We start from the raw sequence: 12,180 nt of genomic DNA, 5'->3' as shown, positions 1-12,180 counted from the left end.
TGGCAAGCATTGACCCGACAATGGGTCAGAACTCGAACCCAGGAAGGCACCCTCCTGAGTTCATGTTAACCGAATCATACATTTCTGCAGAACATGTTTCACACACAGGCTTGAACCACAGTTTGAAGGGCATTCTCATACTTCATACTTGAATGAGCATTAATTAAACATCTACCATGTGCCAGGCACCGTGTTAGGCACTACAGAGTTCAAGGAAAAGCTTCTTCTTTTCTGGCAACAGGCTGCTTTTGGCCACTGGTCACACCTTGATTTTCATCTCCTGGGGTGTACAAACAATACCATCCACCCCCAGGGTCCCCAAAACATAACAGCAACCTGCCAAGTTTCCTCCGCCTTCTGGCAGGATTGTCAGTCCAAGTCCATCCATTGGTTTTTCTCCCTGCATCAGCACTGGGTGAGCTCTGGATGATGAATCGTGGTCCTCTTTCTTTCCTACCATTCTGCTGCCTCAGGGGCCATCGGTTGGTCCTCGCAGGCCGTCTTCTCCTCCACTCGAGGTCTCATCCCACAGCTCCTGGACCTTGTCCACCTCCTGTGCTCTGCAGTGTCTTCAGCTCTTTCTGCAGCTCCTGGACTCTGGTCGTCTGCTGTGCTGCCATGGTGCCTTCAGCGCTGTCACAGACTCATGGTCTGCCACTCATCAGTCCCTCCTGAGGTCTTCAGAGGGCTCCACACCCATCTACATCAGATCATCCTTCCGACTATGCCAATTGTGGTGACTTCCTGGCACTACAACCACATACTGGGTCACAACACAAACATCAACAAATACATGAAGACTGAAATCATACCAAATCTCTTCTCAGATGATAAAAGCATCAAATTAGAAATAAACTATGAAAGAAATCAAGGCGATTGCCCACTACATGGAGACTGAACAATGTGCTACTGAGAGACCATCGAGTTAATGAGGAAATCAAAGAAGAAATTAAAAAGTACCTTGAGACAAATGACAAAGACAACGCAACATTCCAGAATGAATGGATTCAGCAAAATTGGTATTAAAGTAAAGTACATAGCAATACAGGCCCATATCAAGAAGTAAGAAATAACCCAAAGAAACAACCTAATCTTCCATCTTGAGGAACTAAAGAAAGGAAAAAATATATATACAAAAGCCAGGGAAAAAAAGAAATAATAAAAATTCAAGCAGAAATAAATGCAATAAAAATTAAAAAGACAATCCAAAAGGTCAATAAAACCAAAAGCTGGTTCTTCAATAATAATTACTAAAACAGACAAACCCCTAGCAAGGCACAAAAGAAAAAAAAGAAAACCCAAATAAGTAGGATTATAAAGGAAAGGAGAAATTACAACAAACACAGTAGAAATCCAGAAGATAGAGGTTACTATGAAAACATTTATATGCAAGCAAGTTCAGCAATGTAGATGAGATAGACAAATTTTTAGAACTATATAATCATCCAAAGCTGATCAAAGACTATGAAAACCTAAAAAAAAAAAAAAATGACAAGCAGTGAAATTGAAACAGTAATGAAAACCCTCCCAAAACACAAAAGCCCAGGATCAGATGGTTTCACAAACAAATTCTACCAAACATTCAAAGATGAATTAATGTTTATCCTACAAAAAATCAGGAAAGAAGAAAACTACCAAATTCATTTTACAAGGCCGACATTACACTAATGCCAAAATCAAACAAAGACAACACAAAAATAGAAAACTACAGACCAATCTCCCTAATGAACACAAATACAAAATCCTCAATAAAATCTTAGCAAATTGAATCCAAAAGTGCAACAAAAGGGAAAAAAAAATGCATCAAAAGGATTGTACATCACAATTAAGTGGGATGTATCCCAGGGACACAAGGATGACCCAACATACAAAAATCAATTAATGTACTTCACCACATCAACCAAAAAAAAAAAACAAACAAAAAACAAACATATGATCATATCAATGAATGTGGAGAAAGCGTTTGATAAAGTCCAACATCCATTTATAATGAAGGCCCACAAAAAACTCAGCTTAACTATGTGGAGATTTCTGGACCTACTAAACATAGAGCTTCCATATGATCCAGCAATTCCACTCCTAGGTATTTACCCAAAGGACACAGAAACATCAATTCCAAAGAGCACCTGCACCCCTATGTTTATAGCAGCACTATTTACAATAGCTAAGCTTTGGAAACAGCCCAGATGCCCAAAAATAGATGACTGGATCAAGAAGATGTGGTACATATACACCATGGAATATTACTCAGCAATCAAAAAAGATAAACACGTGCAGTTTGCAGCAACATGGATGGCGCTGGAAGGGATCATGCTCAGCGAAATAAGCCAGAAAGAAAAAGAAAAACACCAGATGGTCTCACTCATAGCAGGAGTTTAGAAAACCTAAATAAGAGACCAGGAAAAAGACTAATCAATACAAAGTAAAAATCAAAATCAACAAGCAACTATAAACCAGAGACACTACGTGGGGGAGTGGGGGGGAAAGGAAGGACTAGAGTCAAAATAAGGGGGGAGGTGCAATTGTATGGGGAATATAACAAAAATGAAAATGCATACATTGTGCAAAGATGAAAAAAGATGTAAGAATTATATAAAATAAAATATTTAAATTAAAAAAAACTCAGCTTAAAAGGGACAGGTCTTAACATAATAAAAGCCATATATGACAAACCCACAGCTAACATCATTCTCAATGGTGAAAAATTGAAAGTCTTCCTATTAAGATCTGGAACAATACAAGGATGTCCAATCTCACCACTGCTTTTCAATGTAAAACCAGAAGTCCTAGCTAGAGCAATTAAGCAAGAGAAAGACATAAAAGGAGACCAAATAGTGAAAGAGGAAATGAAACTATCACAATATGCAGATGATATGACAATATATGGAGAGAATTCTAAAAATTCCACAGAAAAACTAATGAAAACAATAAACCAGTTTAGTAAGGTAGCAGGTTACAAAATCAGCACCAAAAAATCAGTAGCTTTCCTATATGCAATCAATCAATCTAAGAGGACAAAATTAAGAAAATCATCTCATCTACAACTGTACCCCCCAAAATTAAATACCTGGGAATAAACCTAACAAAGGAGGTGAAGACCTTTACAAGGAAAACTACAAAATGCTTTTAAAGAAATAGGAGAAGACATCAAAGTGGCCACTCTACCAAAAGCAATTTACAGGTTCAATGCAATTCCAATAAAAATCTCAACTGTTGCGAGCCAGCCGCAGCAGTCTGGGTGTCTTTTTTTAGATTAGGAGACTTCCTCCCCTAATTGAGAGTTGGGGGCTAGGCAAGAGTCAGTGCGGCTTGCCTGGCATTAACGCCCTCCAGGCCCTTGGTTCCTTCATATCAAATCAATATCAAAACAATATACTATAGATGATTATTTCTATATAAAAGCTTTCTGTTTTTCACTTTAATCAATTAGTTATATGTTAGTCTAAACTTTATAGGTTAGTTAGAAATCATCTCTTTGTCTCCCTTCCCCCAGGTAATCTCCTGCCCTTTGTTTTCCTCTAGCCCATAGTTAATCGTTCACCATGGCAAACTTAAAAATGTTAGTTGTAGACACATAGGCTTTTTGCTAGTAATAAAATAACTGTTAAATTGTTTAAAGTAAATAACTATTTTGAAAACATTTGTTTAGCAACCATGCCTTCTCTAAGACAAAAAATAATAAATGTTACACCTCTGCCGGAAGGCAAACAGACCCTTGGCGGCTCCTGAAAAAGAACATGTGATGATTATTACCTTCCTACCTTATGCTTGTGTACTCACGATTTGCTTAGTATAAATAAAGGACTGCTGAGACCCTCAGCAGGATGATGCCTGCACCCTGATCAAGTGTCTGTGTCTCCTCATTCCCCTTCCCCATCCCTTACCATTTCTCTACGATTGCGCCGACGCCTTCCCATCCTTCAGGAACCCCTGACACCCAGACTGCTGCGGCTGGCTCGCAACACTCAACGACATTCTTCAAAGAAATGGAACAAATATTGATGAAATTCATATAGAACCACAAAAACTCCAAACAGCGAAAGCTCTTCTGACTCGCAGTGGGGAGAATAGAGGCATTACACTCCCAGATTCCAAAATATATACCACAAAGCGTTATAATAAAATGTAGTATCGAAACAAAAACAGATACACAGACCAATGGAATCGAAATGAAAGCGCAGAAATAAAACCACATATATATGGTCAACTAATTTATGACAAAGGGACAAAGAATACACACTGGAATAAGGAAAGTCTCTTCAATAAATGGTGCTGGGAAAACTGGACTGCCATGTGCAGGGAATGAAACTAGTCTACTACCTCACACCACACACAAAAAAATCAACTCAAAATGGATGAGACCTGAATGTAAGACCTGAAACGATAAACTGTATAGAAGAAAACATAGGCAAAACACTCTGTAACATAAACTTCAGAAACATCTTTGAGGACTCATGTCCAGAATCAAGGAAAACAAAGAAGAGAAACAGCTTGGACAACATCAAACTATAAGTTTCTGTACAACAACAACAAAAAAAAACACTAACTAAAATGAATTGTTATTAATCACACCGTGCCTAATTCATAAAGTAAACCTATCATCGGCATGTATGTGCAGGGAAATCTGCATACAGGGCTCCATACTATAGGTGGTTCAGGCATCCACTGGAGGTATTGAAATATATCCCACATGGGTAAAGGGGGGCTACAGTACTAGTATTTGGATTTAGGCCAAATTAAATGTGTGTATTGCATGTCCTTGTTGCTTTAATTTGCATTTGCATTTATATATGCATATATATGCATGTATATATTGCAAATCATTTATATATGATGGTGAGTATCTGTTCATTTGTCTGCTTGCCATCAATATAGCTTCCTTGGAAACAGCTCAGAATTTGGTTCAATTTAAATGTTTTTTGTTCCTTGTTGAATTTTAAGGGTTCCATGCACATTCTAAAACATGTATTACATCAGAGCCTTGTTTTGCAAATACTTTCTCCCAGTCTGTGGTACAAGCTCTTTTTACAGACCTAACGCTCACATCAATGCACAGACTTTTCTGGGAAGAGAAATGAGGAGTTGCTGACTGCAGGGGTTCAGAATAGAGGGGACTTGGTTGATGACAGGATGATGTGACTTATGTATTTGTGTATGTTCTTGAATATTTATAAACCTTCTATGTGTCACAAATAACAAATATTAGTTATTATCAAAATCATTTATTATCAAAAATAAATTAGATGACAATCCCTGACACTATGACTCCACAGATCCCCTCAGTCGCGTGTTCTCAGACTCTGACCCTCTACTCTAGGACCCACCATCTTGTCACTGAACTGTTTTGCCTTAGAATTTCCACCTGACAAATTTGGGCTGAATGGACAGACATCCCTTCCCACTGAAAACAGCTAAAAATGCCACTTTCTTAAAAGTATCAGAACTCACAATATAGTGATAATTGCCACACCCAGAAGACAAGGGGGAGACCCTGTATGGGCCCCACAGAGTACAGTGCCCTGAGGAGGGAGGGAGGGCTGGGATGGCCCCGCCTAGAGCAGACTCAGAGCCCAGCCCTTCAGCTCTGCGCTGAGTGGGACAACCGACACCCACCTTCCTTTTTAAAATTAGGAAGAGATGTTTTATTCTGATTAGATTTATATGTATAATGTAGAATTTATGTGCTATAATATACATTCATTGCAAAAAAATTAAAATGTGGGGCCTCCCTGATGGTATAGAGGTTATCACAGGGTTATCACCACTGCGGCCTGAGTTAGATCCCCAACCAGGGAGCTACCCACATGCCGCAGCAGACCTCTCCTGTCTCACCTGCTGCTCCCCTCAGCAGTGTATTTCAGTAGATCTGCCTTCTGTTCTCCACTGTGTCTCTGGTGAATCCTCTCACCCTTACCACCTCTGACCTGCACCCCAGTTCTTATATACATAAATAAAAATAAATCCTTATATATATATATAAAATGTTACAAATGGTACAGTAAAAATAACTGTTGTCCTTACACTTGGAGAGACTATGTTTCATTCTTTCCTTGTCTGTTGTAGATCCTGCTGCTGCTACCTGAGTCAATCTCTCTCTCTCTCTCTCTCTCTCTCTCTCTCTCTCTCTTTCTCTATGAGCACAGAGCCCAGTGGCCTCAGCCCTGTCACCTGCAGATGCCATTACCCAGGTCAGCTCACTCTCACCCCTCCCAAGAGGGCTACTTCTCACTTCCTCCCCCTACTCAGCCCCTCAGCGCCTCCCCTCCCTCTACTCTTGTGTGATCAATTTCTTTTTCATTCTTAAAATATGAAGCACCATGGATCCTCTGCACCTGGATACTCTGCCCTCACCCCAGTGATAGTAGACGGTCCCCTCCTGTCTAGATCATCCCTCAGCTTGGGTGCAGGATCAGGCCCCTCTGTCCCCTGGGTCATCATATCCCTCTCTCCTGTGGGTCATGCTTTCTGCCACACACATATAGCTCCCATTCAAAAAATACAATTAAACCAGTTCAAACTCCCCCCCATAAAATCCACCACCTGACCCCATGTCTTTCTCCACCACTGCCCCGTGTTCATGGCACTCAGTCAGATCCTCAGTGAGTCCATTATCTCACCTACTAGACTGTCTTTTAATTTTTTACAAATAGACATATGTACATAATTTTAAAGCCTACACTTCCACAAGACGTTTTAGGGAGACAGATGTCCCCATCTTCTATGGGCCTCACTTTCTGAATCTCCAGGACAAGCTGTTTTTCTTTTTAACTGATTGACTATTGACGCGTCCTCCCATCATAATAACATTATAGTTATGATTAGCTCAATGTGTGATGTGTGCATCTTTTTTTGTCAGGTCATTTTATGATTTTAGTTCTTCCTCAAAATGTACCACCCTTTAAAGAAAACTGATACCTCTCAGGAGCCAGAGAAGGAAAGCATTTTCAGAACAGGAGAGTGAAAGCACTGTCAGCTGTTGTTAACAATAAGAAATAGCAAAGTGTTGAATGAAATAAGGTCACAACTTTGGTGATGACCATTATTGTCAACCTCCCACAGGTAGGTCCAGCACCTGAGCCAAGAGGAGAAGGGCTGCCCAGGAGATAGCAGGAGGGAGGGAGCAGGGATGTGGACAGAGACCACCCTGTCCAGTGTGAAGAGCTGTCAGGTCCTGGATGGGGAGGCTCAGGAAAGCAGGGAGCATCTCCTCAGGCCTGAGAGAAAGAGTCTTGCTGCAGTGGTCCTTATTGCTCCAGCCAGATAAGACACTGGCAAGCAGCTAAGCTAAAGGGCCTCACACCGTGGGGCCAAAGGTAAAGGGCCTCACACCGTGGGGCTGAAGATTTAACATCCCTTCGTTTTTTGTTCTTGGTCATAAAGAGAGAAAAATTTATCAGAAAGTACATTAGGCAATAAATTATATGCATCAGCATACTGCAAGTAAACGGCACGGAAAATTACTGTTTAGAAATTAGTTACTACACAATTTGGCCCACTTGACAATGGGAGACAATTTATTGTACATATCTGACAAGCAATCCAGCACAACTATTATAGTAAGTCCTTCTTTTGCTTTTTTAGAAGTTTCTTTTCATTTAGAAGTTTCTTAGGAAAGTTTTTAAATGAAGTTAACTGTGTTAAGAAGTTTCTAGGTAGAATAAGTTCTGAGAGCTGAGAAGCAGCTGGTCTCCAGCTGAAGGCCATATGCATAGAAGAGTCTTTTGATGCTTAGACTTTAGCTGATAGGGATGTACTGGCGGCTATCCACTGTCTTAGGTAATTGTCTAGCTGAAATAATAAGTTTTAGTGTTAGGTTTGTTTTTTTATCTATTAACCTTGATGGCTACCATCTAGCTGAGATCCATAGGAGCCAGTACTCCATGGGAATAGAATACACTAATTGTTTCTGCTTTACACGTGATGATGTATTTTTTTCCTGCTTGCTAAAAATGAATAAAGACCTGCTGCGTCTCTCAGCAGAAGATACTTGCACCTCATCTAGTGTCAGTGTCTCCTCACTACCTCATCTCCTTCCCCTCAGCCCTTAACTTTTCGCAGATGCTGTCTCATCCTTTCAGGAACCTCTGACACGACATTTTTGCCGGAGGCTGGTCCCCAGCAGAATCTGGAGACAAAGTAAATCTGATTTCTGATAATGCAAAGTACATATAAGTCACTTCTGCCACAATCCAAAGTACTATGTCCCAAGGAAACCAATTTGTATGAGGTGAATTAGACTTTTTTTTTTTTTTTTTTGAGGAGGGGGACAGGGGCACTACCATCTTTACTTGAAGGGATGAATGACAAACACTATCAGTATTTAGATTTGGTCAACCTGTGCACACTTTCTAGACAATGAATGTCTGTCCCTTTTAGAAAATCAACTGACAGCTGGCAACTGATAGTAATTAATTGTATTCATATAGTACAAGCTCCAAGTGAAAACTAGGTATTGGAAAGTTGTGTTCCATCACTATAGACTTGACAATTTCCAGTAGCCACTCATTTTTTTGGGGAAATTTGGAACATAAAAAAAAGCATGACTTTCAACTTTTGATTCCAGAATAATTAACGAAGATTATATAACCTAGTAAAACAATGCATCATTTTTTAAAATCATGTAGTAGTTCAAGATAATAGTTCAAGAATAATAAAGAGAGGCCTATGGTGGGCTTCCCTGGTGGCTCTGGTAGTTGAGCACAGTGCTGTGAAGCTGTCTGCAGCCTCTGCAGTGCAGGTTCTATCCCAGCCAGCAGGGGAGGTACCCACTTGGCACACAAACCTCTCCTGTCTTGCCCACTGCTCTCCTCAGCCTTGTGTTTCATCAGTCTGCCTGTTCTGTTCCTGGCTCTGTCTCTGGTGAATCCTCTCACCCTCCCACACATCTGGCCTGCACCCCAGTTCTTTTATAAATAAATTAATCTTTAAAAAAAGAGAGAGGGAGGTCTGTGGAATTAAAGTAACAGAAAATATTCAATATTGTTTCACTTTTGAAATAACATTTGAAAAACCACCACTTTTACAAGTGAATCTACAGTTTCAATTTATTGTCGATGTGTAACAAAGTTGAATATTCACAATTATCTGAAAGGTAATTAAAATGCTTTTGTCACATATTTCAGTGAGGCTGTATTTTTCATTGACCAACCAAAATAGCAGGGTAAACTTTGCAGGAGAAAATATGACAATCCAACATTTTTCTAATGAGACAGAGAAGAAAGACAATTGCAAAAATATAATCTGTAAAAGATCCACTCATTGCTGTGATTATTTTCATAAATATCTATATTTCATTAAGAAACTTTGCGAACAGCCAATGGGTATTAATATTACTTTAAATTAAATAAAGACAACTTTAAATTGGTTTTATTCCTCGTTTAGTAAATACTGAGAGCTACAACCTCCTAAAATTATACTGGGGTCCACACTAATTTGTAAAACTGTGCCGAGATACTGACAGAAGAAATGCCCAGTCCCTGGGCCTGGACTCAGGAGACACGGTGGGACAAAGGCCGTGGTGCAGGAGAAGAGGGGACAGCAAAGTCCCAGGTCTCAGGGGGTGGCTCTCAAATTCTCTGTCCCCAGGCGCAGTCTGGGGCTGGAATGTGACTGTTGGGGATTCCCCATCTCCCCAGTTTCTCTTCTTCTCACAACCTGTGTCGGGCCCTCCTTCCTGGATACTGGTGACTCACTCCAGTTCTCACTCCCCATTGCCTGGAGGTGTCCAGAGCAGCCAATCAGCAGCTCCGGGCCCAGTTATAAAGTATCCACCGACCAACACCGACTCAGATTCTTGCCCAAAGAGCTCAGGTCATGAGGCCCCCAACCCTCCTGCTGCTGCTCTCGGGGGCCCTGGCCCTGACAGAGACCTGGGCGGGTGAGTGCGGACTGGGAGGGAAAAGGCCCCGGAAGAGGGAGGAACCCGGCGGGGTGCTTAAGACCCGGAAAAAGCAAGTCTCCCCCGCTTCTGGCCCTGTCGTCCCCCTCGACCCCAAACTGTCCTGACCCCGCTCTGCCCTCCCAGCGCCCCCGCCCCCCTCTCCGCCTGCTCTTGCCCCTCTGAGTATCGACCCTTCACGTCGGCCGCCATAGTTCAATCTCGGCAGCCCCCTCGCCCCCACCCCTCCCCTCCCGCCCCGTCTCCCCGGGACCCGCGGGGCGGAGGCTCAGCCCGGGTCTCCCTCCCGCCCCCAGGCTCCCACTCCCTGAGGTATTTCCATACCGCGATGTCCCGGCCCGGCCCCGGGAGCCCACGTAATGGTCGTGGGTACGTGGACGACACGCAGTTCGTGCGGTTCGACAGCGACTCCCCGGGCCAGAGGATGGAGCCGCGGGCGCCCTGGGCGGGCGGGAGGGGCCGGAGTACTGGGAGGGGAGACGCGGAGAGCGAAGGACACCGCACAGCTGCACCGACGCAGCCTAAACAACCTGCGCGGCTACTACAACCAGAGCGCGGCCGGTGAGCGGGGCGGGCCCGGGGCGCTCACGACCCCACCCCGGCGGGCGGGCGGGACCCCAGACCCCGGCCCGAGCGTCCCCCGAGCAGGGGGACCCGCCGGACCCTCGACCCGGGACGCGCCCCGGGACGTTCCCCGCGAGGTTCCCGCGTCGGTTTCGGTTTATTCCCGGCGGGCGCGGGGGGTGACCGCGGGGTGACGCGGGGTGACGGGGCGGGGACAGGCTCTCACACCCTCCAGTGGATGTCTGGCTGCGACGTGGGGCCCGACGGGCGCCTCCTCCGCGGGTACAGTCAGTTCGCCTACGACGGCGCGATTACCTGGCCCTGAACCGGGACCTGCCTCCTGGACCGCGGCGGACACGGCCGCTCAGATCACCCGGCGCAAGTTGGAGGAGGCCGGAGAGGCGGAGCGCTTCAGGAACTACCTGGAGGGCAGGTGCGTGGAGTGGCTGCGCAGGTACCTGCAGCACGGGAAGGAGACGCTGCAGCGCTCAGGTAAGAGGGGCCGCGGGTCTCCCAACCCCCCTCAGGCCGGCACCGCGGGGAGGGTGGAGTCACGGTCACAGCAGCGCCCCCTCTCTGGTCAGGGGGGAGGAGCCCCCGGGTTTCCTGACTCCCCAGAGGACCCCACTTTTCCTCAGAACAGTTAAGGAATCCAGTCACTCCTGAGCCTGAGGGGAGACCAGCCCTGGAATCATCCTTCACCGGATCCTTTTGCCCAGGCAGCCCTCTTGGGAACCATCATTTTCTCTCTCAGGGTCTTGTTATTGGTCGGAGGACATTTTTCTCCTCTGACTGCTATTTTCTGAGTCCCCAGGATTATCCCAGACTCCCCAGACCAGGCTGATTTCTAGATTTTGTGCTTCCTCTTTCCAAACCCACTGCCCTGTCCATTCTGAGGATGGTCCCAGGGGACTTTTTCAGGGTCCATGAAAGAAAAACCCAGAGTATGAAAGTTCTCACTTTTCTCCTCAGATCCCCCACAGACACATGTAACCCACCAACCCACCTCCGACCGTGATGTCACCCTGAGGTGCTGGGCCCTGGGCTTCTACCCTGAGGAGATCACCCTGACCTGGCAGCGAGATGGGGAGGACCTGACCCAGGACATGGAGCTGGTGGAGACCAGGCCTGGGGGGGATGGAACCTTCCAGAAGTGGGCGGCTGTTGGGTGCCTTCTGGAGAGGAGCAGAGATACACGTGCCATGTGCAGCATGAGGGGCTGCATCAGCCCCGAGTCCTGACTTGGGGTAAGGAGGGAACGTAAGCACAGAGCTTCTCAGGGGCATCAGGAGCCCTTCTGGAGACCTTCAGAGCATCAGGCAGGGGCCTGGGGATCAGGGTCTGACCTTCCCTTCCCTTCCCTTCCAGTGCCCCCTCCTCAGTCCTCCATCCCCACCACGGGCATCAGTGTTGGCCTGGTCCTTGGAGCTGTGCTCACTGTGCTCACTGTGCTGTGACTGCAGCTGTGATGTGGAAGAGAAAGCGCTCAGGTAGGGAAGGGAGTGGGGGATCTTGTCCACTGGGAGCTTTCAGGCCCCAGATAGAATTTGCCCTACCTGATAATGGGAAGTACCATCCACACACGTGTTGCCCAGTCTGGATCAGATTGCTAATCCTATTTTTTTAAACATTTTTGAAAATGAATCAAATTGTTCACCTTGATAATTCTGGTGATGGGGCCCTGATTCCAGCAAATGGCAGAAGGGGAGGTCCCTGTT

The 12,180-nt window shown here is 44.9% G+C and overlaps 1 pseudogene; it reads left to right on the top strand.

Moving 5' to 3' along the window:
- Positions 1-9,782: 9,782 nt before the first annotated feature.
- Positions 9,783-11,947, top strand: LOC119251973 (saoe class I histocompatibility antigen, A alpha chain-like; annotated as a pseudogene).
- The last annotated feature ends 233 nt before the right edge of the window (positions 11,948-12,180 follow it).

The sequence above is a fragment of the Talpa occidentalis genome, unplaced genomic scaffold (assembly GCF_014898055.3).
Source record: "Talpa occidentalis isolate TD23 unplaced genomic scaffold, MPIMG_talOcc4v2.1 talOcc4.2, whole genome shotgun sequence".
NCBI classification, from domain to species: Eukaryota; Metazoa; Chordata; class Mammalia; order Eulipotyphla; family Talpidae; genus Talpa; species Talpa occidentalis.
The sequence above is the reverse complement of the archived record's forward strand: the minus strand, read 5'-3'. Positions and strand labels throughout refer to the sequence as shown.